The 10,957-nt window shown below is 48.0% G+C and overlaps 1 protein-coding gene across 3 annotated transcripts in view; it reads right to left on the reverse strand.

The window, feature by feature from the left end:
- The window catches only part of RHOG (ras homolog family member G), a 25,788-nt gene extending 15,129 nt beyond the window's left edge, over nucleotides 1-10,659 (reverse strand). Inside the window, exon 1 of one of the 3 annotated variants that reach the window (XM_069064728.1) lies at nucleotides 10,537-10,659. The gene's annotated coding sequence lies outside the window, so the exon portion shown is untranslated. The remainder of the gene's footprint in view (nucleotides 1-10,536) is intronic. The other 2 variants (XM_069064729.1, XM_069064730.1) reach the window with 2 other exon arrangements.
- Nucleotides 10,660-10,957: the final 298 nt, after the last annotated feature.

Here is a 10,957-nt window from a genome sequence, read left to right on the forward strand (position 1 = left end):
TCCTCCAGAGTGCTCTATTCACTGCACCACCTAGCTGCCCCACCTCCTACCACTCTTCTTTGTGAATGTCTGATCTCTTCAAGGTCCCTGAGGGCAGGTTCTATGTTTACCTTCATTCTTGCATCCCAAACAAGGAGCACATAGTTGGTGCTAAGTGTTTACTGAATTTTTTAATTAAGGGGGGAGGAGGAACCAGAGAAAGGACTGATGACGGGGCCTGACCGTTAGAACAGGGGAAGTGTCCCAACAGGGAGTGGCTGGCTGGGCTGTGGGGAGGGGAAGGAAGAAACCCAAAGGGGGAGAAGAGGAAGAATTGGGGAAGAAGAAAGGGGGATAGACTGGGGAAATCACAAGGGGTGAAAGCATTACCCTGATTTTCCCAGCTTCTCCTCCTAATGTTTCCTAATCAATGAGATCACCTATCTCCTCTCCTGAGTCTGACTCCAACTTCATAATTCTTGAAGTGTGTATATCAAAATACATATCAAGTCCAATTCCCCCACTTTACAGAGGAGGAAATTGAGACCAGAGAGAAGGGAATTGGGATGATCATGTAACTTAGGACCTGAGCACAGGGCATCTATTTCCAAACTAATGCTTTCCCCACTATACCACACTGATTATTGTCCACTCTGGTTATTTTGTGGAAAGGACTTTAGAGATCAAGTCCAACTCCTACTTCTTACACCCTGAAAACAGACCATTTCTGACTCATCTCTTTCCTTGCCATACAAATAATGATGCCTACTGTGTGCAAAGAGCCCTACTAAAACTGAAATTGTGACTTCCTCAGTATATGGATCTCCTCAATGAAGGTCCCTCTACTAATGCAGGTCAGCACCTTCTCTGCAACTTGAAGTCCTAAGAAAACTGCATAGAATATTGAGAGGGTAAATTATTTGCCCAGGGTCACATAGTTTCTATCAGACATGGGACCTGAACCTATCTTCCGGGCTTCAAGGTCAACTCCTACCCACTAAGCCATACAGTCTCTTGTGAAGGAGAAAACAAAGGCAAATAAGACCTAGTGGTTCTCAGATCCTGTCTGTCCTCTCTCTTCCAACGTCTATTCGTCCATCCCCCTCTTGCCAAACCTGTAGCTCCAGTCAGAGTCCAGGTCACGGCTCTTCCCACATTGTTTCACAGCAGCATCTTCCTTACTCTAATCCAGTGTGTCTCTCTAGCCCTCCTATACACAGTGCCAAAGCTGGGCTGCCCTGTAGCCTAATTCTGATCTTGACCATTCCTTACTCAAGAACCCACCAGAGATCCTCATGGCTGACTGGAAAGAATAAAATTCTAGACATAGAACTAGATTCTAAACACAGAACATAAGAGCTAGAAGGAATCTCGGATTGAAGAGAAAACTGGAGCCAGGTCACAAAATTGGCAAGAATTGGAACCTAAGCCTGAGATTCTAAAGCAGATACTCTTTTCACAAAGAGATAATGGGTTTGGGATGGGGGCACGAAGCTCACCTTGAATGCTGTTGGAAAGTATGTGTACTGTGTATGTAGTGAGCTTCTTTGGAACGGGGTGGTAGGGAGAGAGGAGGGAGATCAGGGAGAGGAGCCTGGACTAAGGGCAAAGGGAACGGTGGGGAAGAGTGGGGAGTGGCTATAGCTAGCTGAATCTTAGATCTGAGATCTGGCTTAGAAATGCACCATCTCTCTACCCTTTCTCCCTTTCCCTGCAAGACACAGGCATGTTCAATTACCAGATCAGAAAGCTCCTCTTGAAGCTTTAGGAGGGGGTTCCCTACTACCTTTGCCATCCACCCCATTCTCCTGTCACTGTGGATTTGGAGATGAGGGAATTGGGTGCCTGGGTCCCAGATTCCAGTAGGGGGTGTAGTCTCAGTGCTAACCAATTACTGAAGGATCTTGTCACACCCTCCCCCCCCACATCACCCCCAATCTCTGATGGAGCAGCCAGACTTAGGCTGTGGCTAGGGAGGAAATGGAATTGTTGTAATTCAACTTGGCTGGCAGCCCTCTCTTCCCCAGACCACTGGGGCCCTGGGGGAGGGCAGAAGAGAAGGGGCTAATGCACCCTAGGGTTTGGGCCTGCAATAAAGACTGGGGGAATGGACCTTGGGGCCTGGGAGATGGGCCACCAAAGGTTGGGGTGAGGCTCAATCACAGCTGTGTGGAAAAAAGGGCTGGGTGGGGCAATGGAGAAGACAACTCCTTAGGGAATCCCAGGGGTGAGGCTTAGGCTGCCAAAGGATTCAGAGCTTCATTGAATATTGGGCCTTACTTAGAACAGAATAAAAGCTGGAAGGAACCTCAGAGATCTTCTGGTTCAGCCCCCTCATTTTACAGAAGAAGAAACCAAGGGACTTGGCCAACAGTGACCAGTGAGTGAGGCAGTCAGCGGCAGGGCCTGAAGCTGAGTATCTTCATCTCAGGCCCAGTGCTCTTTCCACTGTGCTTGACTCTCCACTCCTAATGAGAATTTCATAGCCAACCGTCAAACGGCACAGAATGGCCGGAAGACCAGTGTCCTCCCCCCTGCCACCTCCCAGGGCCACCCACACCCTCCTCAACAGGAAGGACGAACCCCCACCCCCCTCCCATTTCCAAACCAACTCAACCCTGGCCCCAGGCCCCACCTCCAAGGAGGCTGGAGGGGGGTTTCCACAGGGGAAAGTATGTGTCAGGGAGGAAACTCCACTTCTCTTCTTATTCACCCCCCCCCCAGTCCCAGGCCCATTCCCTAAACACACACACACACACACACCTCCAGGGTAAAGCCCCAAGGCACATGCCTCACACCAATCCCAAGGACTGTGACCTCCAGTGGACACATCTCTCTAAAATATCAGCTGGCATTTCAATGGCATTTACTATATGCTAGGCACTGTTCGAAGCTCTTTACAAATCTCATTTGATCCTCACAACAACACTGGGAGACAAGTGCTATTTTATCCCCGTTTTACAGTTGAGAAACATGAGGCAACCAGAGGTTAAGTGACTTGCCTAAATTCACACAGCTAGTGTATGTTTGAGGCCAGATTTGAACTCAAGGTCTTTCTGACTCCAGGTTCAAAGTTCTATCCATGGAGCTACCTAGTTGCCCTGATCTCAGGGCTCTGCATACAGTAGGTGTTTATTAACATCTGTTGAATCAAATTTAGTAACAGTTCATTTGATCCTCCTCATAGCCATAAAAGGAAGGTAGTACTACTGTATTATCATCCTTACTCTACAGTTTAGGAAACTAAGGCTCAAAGAGTGGAAATGGCTTTGCCCAATGCCACACAGCAAATGCCAGAGAGAACACTCAATGGACCATCCTCTCAACCATAAGAGGGCAGGCTGGCCAGGGAGGCTCCTTTCATGTTGATCAGGTCAAGAGTGTTGTAGGGGGTAGGGGTTGGGCAGTCTATTCCTCTAAGGCTCTCTGAGCCCTCCTCCCACCCCATGGGCTGTGTTGTGTAGCAGAAAGAGATCTACACTTAAGAGACAGGAGATCTGGGGTTAACATTAGCCAGGTGGCCCTGGGACAGTCACCAACCCCTCTGAACCTCAGTTTCCTCACCTGTAAGAAAAGATGAGAATATTTGCATGGCCCATCAAATGAGATACTATACATGAAGTGCTCTGCAAACCATCAAGTGCTATATGGATATCAAACTAACAATAACACTAACATCTTATCTACTCCTGAGGTTACTGTGGGTGAAGTAGTTTAAATGCTTTACATTGCTATTGTTAAATTAGCTATTATTCCTAAGTACCCCTTGGATGGCTCAGAGACCAGACTGCTCTGCCTACCCCCTCACCCCTTAGTGGATAATGCCAACCACTCCCCACCAGGGAGCAAGGGGTGAAAAGTAAGGCAGAAAGAGGAATTCCCTGTGTTGAAGGGAAGACACAGCCTTGAGGGAGAGAGTTATTAGATAGGGGACAGAGTTGGATTGGAAACATTTCTAAGGGGGGGAGGGGATAGAGCCCTATATTAGTAGAGAAAATGGAGAGTCTGGAGCTGACAGAGGTTCATCTGGGCAGACTTCCTGGAAGAAGGGTGCCTCCAAAAAATTGCTCAGAGTTAACCATGCTGAGAGGTTCTTAGATTTCCATGATGCTATTTCAACCCCCTCATTTATCAGAGGAGGAAATAGAACCAAAGAGGGGAGGGACTAATCTAAAGTCATAGAGTAGGCTAGTGACAAGAGATAGGGGTGAAGTCCAGTACTTCTGAGCCCCAGACAAAGGCTTTTTCCACAAGGGAGAGAGAGTCTTGGGAGCTACAATTCCACTATTTCTTGGAGCTCAGGGATCAACCACTGCCTTAGTTTATCAATAAATATTGATACCTTCAGGGAATTGACGGAAGAGTAAAGGCAGATAACTGGTACAGTAGAAAGAGTCTTTCGAAATCAGGACTAGATTAGAGTATAAGCTTATCTCTATGTGGTCCAGGGCAAGTCACTTCACACTTCCAGGGCTTCAGGGAAACCCTCTGGAAAACAGGGGACTCAAATAGATAGCCCCTTCTAGGTCTAACAATCTGATTTTATAAAGCCAAGACAGAATTTGAAAGGAATCTCTAAACTCTACTCCAACCAAGCTCTTTCCCAAGAGTCAAATAAGCAGTGGGCTAATTACACATAACTAATTATTTCTCCCTCCATCCTACCCTCCCATGAGTGAAGGACCAACCAGTCTCAGTCCCATACTCCTAAAGGCAGCCTCTCTTCCTCTCATCCCCCACAGCCTATGAATTTCTTCTAGGACTAGCCACAACTCCCCCCAAAGCCTAAGGGCACATAAGTGTTACAGTGGATATAGGGTTGGGTCTGGAATCAGGAAGACTCATCTTTCTGAATTCAAATCTGGCCTGGGACAACTAGCTGTGTAACCCCGGGCAAGTCACTTAACCCTGTTTGCCTCAGTTTCCTCATCTATAAAATGAGCTGGAGAAGGAAATAGCAAGTTGCTCTGGTAACTTTGCCCAAAAGAACCCCCACTGGGGTCAGGAAGAGTCAGACCTGACTGAAAAATGACTGAACAACAACTAGAGTCAGGAAGACCTGACTTCCAATCCAGCTATAAACACTTACTAGCTATGTGACATTGTTCAAGTCACTCAGCTTCTATCTGCCTCACTTTCCTCAACTGTAAAATGGAGATAATAATAGCACTTACTTCATAGGGTTGCTGAAGATATTTCTAAACAGATAGTGGCTGGCACATAGTAGGTTCTTAATAAATGCTTGTTTCCTTCCTAAGGGTGGGACTAGAAAGAAGCATAGAAAGGAACTCACTTTTCTAAGACTCATTCCAGCTCTCTGAGTCTATGAACAGCCCAGTTGGAGGATAGCTTTTGGTGCAAGAGTCGCTTGGATCTGTGGTTTCAGAGATGAGGACATCTCTGAATGTGGAGCAGAAAGGGAATTTTCTTTGGAATCAGAGGGCTTGGGTTCAATCTTGTTATGCAGTCCCTATTCTTCTCTGGGCTTCATTTTCCTCTGCCAAAGGAGAAGTTGTCTTCTAAGGTCCCTTCCACAGCCTGATCCTATGATCTACCAATCAATTTCTAAGCACCTCCCTTTTCCTGCTATTGCCATCTCCAGGTGCCCCTTCCTATCACTTATTTCCCTCTTTCCCTTTTCCTCCCTACTCCTACATAATCCAGACTGCATAAGTTAGTTTTCTAGGATATGTTTACAAGGGACAAGAAACTATTCAAATTTAGGTCTCACAAACCTGAAGAAGACAATTAGCCTTACAGATAAAAGGAATCTTGACAGTTCAGACAAAGTGGCACCTCAACCTTCTGACATAATCCTTCATTTTAAATCCTTAAAGTTCCTTGGGACTAATGTAGTCTCAGATTTTTCTCAGTCTAGGCTGGAAGCACCTTCCACAGTGTCTGAGCCCCTTAATGGCCCTAACTAAGAAAAACATCTTTATTACTCTTAGGGATCATAGGACTTAAGAGCTGAAAAGGCCTTGGAGATCATTTGGTCTAGCACTTCTTACCTTTTTTTGTGTGGGTCATAGACCCTTTTGACAATCTACTGAAGCCTATGGACCCCTTCCCAGAACCACATTTCTAAATGCAAAAATAAAGTACATCAGATTACAAAGGAAACTAAATATATTGAAATAGTTATAAAAATATTTTTTAAAACAAATTCCTGTATCCCAGGTTAAGAAACCTTGAGTTTAGTCCAACCCCTCATTTTACAGAGGGAATGGACAGTAAAGCTAAGGACTTTTGACCCAAAATCCAGTCATCTTTACAATTCCTACTCCTGCCTAGCAGCAATTGATCCAGGGAGCCAAGGTGTTCAAGGGGACAGAAAAGTTTATGGGAGAACCCCTTAGCATACAGCCCAAGTACTTGGGAGGGAGGCTATATGAATTCATCTGCTGAGAGTCCTGGGGTGGGAAGAGAGGAGAAGCTGACTTGGAACCAGATTAGTCTACAACTTAGATGACCCCCTCTCCGCCCAGGCACAACTTTCTGAAATACAGTGGGTTGCCTGAGAGGGCACTTCCTGGAGGAAAGGTTATGCCTTTAGAAAGAGGAAGGACCCTTGGCAGTTGGGGTGGGGGATGGAGGACAGTCCTTAAGAGAGGCAGAAGCACAAGCAAGCTGACTTTTTCAAATTTCAGCTAGGAGGTCACGAGTTCCTGTCTTTCATCCTGGGCAAGGGTTGGGCATAAGCTCTAAGACTACACAGAGTCCCAGAGTCAAGCCGAAGGAGCCAGTGGAGGAGAGAAGATAAAGGTAGAGCCCCAAATGTCCTCCCCTTAAGAAATGGTGGAAGTAGCTGTCCAAAAGAAAAGGTAGTTTTGATGAGCAAGACAGACAGGTGTAGTGGAAACTTGATGAGCAGAGTTGAATACATGCAAATCTAAATTCATGCAACAACTTCACCGGATTCCTCATTTGCACCAACTACAACCTAGCTGCAATGGAGTCAGAATCCCAGCTCTTCTGCTACCTTCCCATGTTTTCCTAGGCAAATGACTTCACCTCTCTTTGGTTTCAGTTTTCTCCTCAGTAAAATGAAGGGGTTAGGACCCATGATCTCTAAAGATCCTTGGAGATCAAAATCCTAAAATAATAAGTGGCTAAAGGATAACTTTTCTCTCCATTCACTACCCTGACCCCAGGCAATCTCAAAATGCAAGTAAGACTGTGTTCAGACAGGTTGTAATCTTCTCCCAGAACCCTGACCCCCTTATTATCACAAAACCTTTCCTCAGAGAAACTCAGAAGCCTTAAAAGTAATGCCAATGATCATAAACGGTGAAAAGAGTACTTTGGATTTGAGACCAGACTTTTTAAGAAAGCCTGCCCATCTCTGCCACTGGGATGGTTGCCTAATCATAGACAAGCAATTTTGCCTCTCTGTGACTCAGTTGCCTTCTCTGTAAAATGAAGCTAACAATATTTGCAAACACTGTCTACCTCACAGAGTTGTCAAAGGAAAGCACTTTGTACATCTTAGCTCCACTTAGAAATGAGAGCTACAGTTATCATTCCTACTCCTCCCCTCACCTCCAAGAAGGAGGATGCTCCAACTAGTTCCTATTCCCCTAAGTGTCTGTGGAAGGACACATATCCCCTGAAGTTTCTCATGCCTGCTCTCAATCCCATATACTCACAGGAATCCCTCCATTCATGGCTGAAAATCATGACTTGGGTCAGCTCCTTCCCAATCAGTTCTGTTTAGGGGCAGAAGAAAACCCAATACAGGGGTGGAGCCTCCCAGATGTGGCAGTGCATCTGTCTCCGTATATCTCCAGCTCTTAGTGTTTTTCATATAGTGCAATCCCAGCACTTCTTTACCATAGCCCTGGTAATGTGGGGGGTTGGTGTATATGGCCTATTGTTTACCCAATATATATACCTTTTCCAACTTGCCACTTCCCATTTAGCCCATTGTGCTTGCCAGTAAGGATGCACTTCATACCTGCAGCCTGAGAGAGAGGAGAGACCTTTCCCCTGTCATAGTTCTGTACTCCCTAAGTTTGAATTTTCCCTAAAATTCTGTCCTCAACAATTTTTTCTCTCCACTTCCTTGGACTGTACTCAATTCCTGGCACCACTAGGTGGCCCAACAGATAGAGTACAGAACCTGGAGTCAGGCAGACTGTTTCCTGAGTTCAAATCAAGCCTCAGACACTGATAAACTGTGTGGCCCTGGACAAGTCACTTAACCCTGTTTACCTCAGTTTCCTCATCTGCATAATGAACTGGCAGGAGGAGCAGGAGAAGGAAATGGCAATCCACTACAATATCTCTTCCAAAGGGCGGCCAGGTAGCACAGCGAGTAAGAGCACCAGCCCCAAAGTCGGGATGACCTGGGATCAAATCTGGGCTCAGATACTTAGCACCACACCCAGAAATAACTGGCCGTGTAACCTTGAGCAAGTTACTTAACCCCAATTGTTTTTAAAAAAAAGTATCTCTTCCAAGAAAACCCCAAAGAGTTGGAGACAACTGAAAATGACTGAATAACAACAATTAAATCCCAGAAGAGGGTGATCCGTATAACTAGAGTACCCAGAAGTACAGTACCCAGAAGGAAATAGGGATGTTTAACTTGAAGATTGGGGTGGAATGAGGGGAGGGGAGAGGAGAAGAGGGGAGGAGGCATGTGAAGGGTGGCCAACAAGTCTGAGATTTGTTCTGCTTGTGTCCAGAGGGCAGAATAAGATGAACAAAGATAAATGGTAGCAGAGAGGCAAATCTTGGCCAGCTTTAAGTATTATACCTAAGGATTAGGTCTGTCCAAAAGTGAAAGAGGCTGATTTGGGAAGTACTGAGTCCCAATATTTCCACTGCTTGTGGGAACATCCTACATGTTTCCCCAGGCATCTTAAGCTCAGACTGAACTCCTTATTTCCTCACCCCTTCCCCCACTTTTGCAAGCATGTTCTTCTTCCTAACTTCCCTATTTTTGTCATCCTCCCAATCAGCCAAGCTCAGAAACTTCAGAACATCACTGACTCCTCCTTCTTCCTTGACTCACATCCAATCAGTCAAGTCTGCCTCAACAAGGTCTCTCCCCTCAGCACCTTCCTCTGTCTCCACAGCCCTCAGTGAGCCCAAGCCTCATTTCCTCCCTCCAAGGAGATTACAGCAGTCTACTCAATGGCTTCCCCATTACTAGTCCCTTCCCTTCAGTCCCTCCCCCACTTAAGGCCAGTCACTGTCCCACAGACCAACTCCAATCACATCTTTCTCCTGTTTAGAAACCTGCTTTGGTTCCCAATGACTCACAAGAGAAAGCTAGATTCCTGAGCTTGACACTTGGGCCGTTCCAAGGCCTGACCCTGAATAATCTATTTTTTCTAGTTCCCTTAAAAGACCTTTTTTTCCCCTAATCAAACTGAACAATTCCCTGTTCCCTGACGATACTGCTCATGATCAAATGAGATGTATGTAAAGCAAAGGGTTATGTAAATGTTAGCTTCCATTATCAGCTAGTATGTTCTCTCCACTTAGAATAACCTTAGGCTGTTTACCCAATTTCTACCCATCCTTCAACGTTCAACACAAGTGCCACCTCCTCCATCAAGTCTTCCTGGGTTTCTCCAGCAGAATCTGTTTGGCCTCTTCCTTCTCTGAATTACCACACCGTGAACTTCTACTATTGCCCCTGCACACTTGGCCTTGATGTAGTTATGTGTCTGTGTCATCCCTAGGCCAGAGACCCTAAGTCCACAGAGTCCCAGAACAAAAATCACCCAGACCCACGACCCCTACCCCAGCTTCAAATTCTTTTAAATCTTAGTCAGTCCTTTTGACTTCTCAGAGTTCAAAAATTGCCCTCAACCCAGAAGCTCCCCAACCGATCTACACACTCTTATGGCTCCTCCCAACCCCAGAGACACAACCTCCAGAGCAAAGACCCATCCCTCAACGAAGATATTCCTCCTAAATGCTAAGACTTGGGGAAGCCCTCAATCCAAAGACTTTCTCCAAACTAGAATCCACACCCAGCCGCAAGCCTGTCCTCAACCTCTGAGACTTTTCCTTTAGCCCAGAGCCCCCCTAGTAATCAGACTCCCCTTTCCAATTCATGAGATTCTTCCTTCAACTACATATTTCTAGCCAAGAGATCCTTTCTCCCATCCCTAATATGATCTCCCCCCATCATAAAGAAGACTTAAATATGACTCCCCCTCCCCCATTCTAGATACCCAAAGACATCGTCCAAATCACAGAGACCCTTCTCAAACTCAGCTCGATCCCTTTTCCCAGCGCAGAAAGCCCTCGCCTCCGGGAGCTCCTCCCCTCCCTAGAGATCTCGCCCCTAAGCTTCAAGGAGCTCCGAGCCCCCCAGCACAGCCTGCCTAGTAGTCCCACCCCCCGGGGCCGGGCCGGGCAGACCGGACAGAGCAGGGGCTAGCGCGAGCACCGCCCCGGCCCCGGCCCCGGCCCCAGCCGCCGCCCAACTTCCAGTCCTCTGGGTCCCAAGGAAACTTTGCTGGCTGGGACCTCGCAGCCCCTGCCTGTCCCTACCCGGCCCGGGCATGGAGGGGGCGGTTGGGGGCACAAGCTCACCTGGTCCTCTTCCTCCCTCCCTCCCTGCCCGCACTGGGGGCGCTGGGGGCGGCGGCGGCAGCAGCGGCTCCGGGACTCGAGAAGGAAGTGAGAGAGCGAGGCCGGAAGATTCAAGGAGGGCGGGGGCCCGGGCCGGGGCCTGCGGGGGGGGGGGGGGGGGGGGGGGGGGGCGGAGGGGCCGGGGGACGGGGAGGGGGAGGTCCTTCTCGAGTCCGGGGGGAGGGGGGGGGGGCGGGGGCCGGGGCCGGGGCCCGGGCCGGGGGCGGGGGCGGGGGCGGGGCGCGACGAGGAAGTGCCGGGGCCCCGCCCCCACTCCCCCTTCTTCTCGGCTCTCTCCTGCCCTCTGGCCTCCCCTCTAGGGCCCTCCAGTTCCACTGCCTGACCTCTCCGCCTTCCTCAGCCTCCCCCCCCCCCCCCCCCC

Source organism: Petaurus breviceps, unplaced genomic scaffold (genome assembly GCF_028583685.1).
Source record: "Petaurus breviceps papuanus isolate PSGF00001 unplaced genomic scaffold, PetGlider_PUasm1.0 90639, whole genome shotgun sequence".
Taxonomy (NCBI): Eukaryota; Metazoa; Chordata; class Mammalia; order Diprotodontia; family Petauridae; genus Petaurus; species Petaurus breviceps.